Genomic DNA, 1,246 nt, shown 5'->3' with positions numbered 1-1,246 from the left:
CATAGATATTTCTTGAAGGCAGAGGAAACTGTAACATGCATACCCTTCGCCGTGACCCTTTGCCGTTGAATATATACTAATTGCTTGTAGAGATCTCCAATAAACCAGACAAAAACACTATCGAATAGGCACTATGGAGGATCTGTTTAACAAAGTTCATATAGACAATATATTCAATAAGAAAATTTGAAAAAGACAAAAAAAATTAACCCTTAGTAATGTTGTGGGAGTCTGTATAATATGGAGGGGGATATAAATCATGTATATATTATGAGTTTTTATTATCGTCTAGTGTATAAATGTATGACAGTGTATATGCGTGTGTAAAGTTCGTTGTATGTGTATATACATTTAAAGACAGTTCCTGACGGGACAAATAATGCACATAAATACCTTTACGACACAAAGGGTGAATAACATTTATTTGGGGTTTCGACATCTGGCCAATCAGGAAACATACCTGGTCCATCTTAGATCTTGTCTTGACAGAAAAGCTGCAATGAAAATTCTTCCCCAAAACTACAGAGCTTCGAGTTTTATTTTCGGCAACTTTTAATCCCAGAGTGGTTTTTACCTCTTGGAAATTTGCAACGCTGGTCCATTGTTTCTTATATTTGATAGGCGTTGGACCCCTAGCTCCCCCAAGTACTTCGAATCATTACAACCGCACGGTAATCGACTATAACTCCTCTTTCCAACGACATTAAGTAATTTTCGCGTATCTCAAAAAAAAAAAAAACATACCCTCTCTAAATGGCGTCATTACTATATGTTACTAAATGTTGTGCGGTACAAATCCCCCCTATTTGAGAACTAAGTTGAATCAACCAGTCCTATGAATACCACTGGTTTCAAAGACTAAACGGAGACATTCATACCACGTTTAAACGCATGCTACGAACACGTTCCTTTCATACACTTTAGTGGTTCTTGTATTCTTTATGATAAATACATATTATATTTTATACATTTTACACTACTTGTGGTTTCTTTCATTTGTAACCCCTAGCACGGGTCTACAACACTAAGATAATCACCTGATGTTTTTACATGTCATTATTTTAAGTTGTCCATTAAATTGTTATGATAGCGATTTTTAAGTTAATATTATAAATTAATATAAACAAATACTTATTCTAAATATTTTTATTATTCTAAAACATATTTTAACTGCCAAAACTTTTGGCTTGAATAATCATAATAATCGTCGACTATTCGGCGTTGCTTGGTCAATATCTAATACCGT

This window comes from Euprymna scolopes, chromosome 2, assembly GCF_053919585.1.
Source record: "Euprymna scolopes isolate OS-2025 chromosome 2, ASM5391958v1, whole genome shotgun sequence".
NCBI classification, from domain to species: domain Eukaryota; kingdom Metazoa; phylum Mollusca; class Cephalopoda; order Sepiida; family Sepiolidae; genus Euprymna; species Euprymna scolopes.
Note: the sequence above shows the minus strand (reverse complement) of the source record.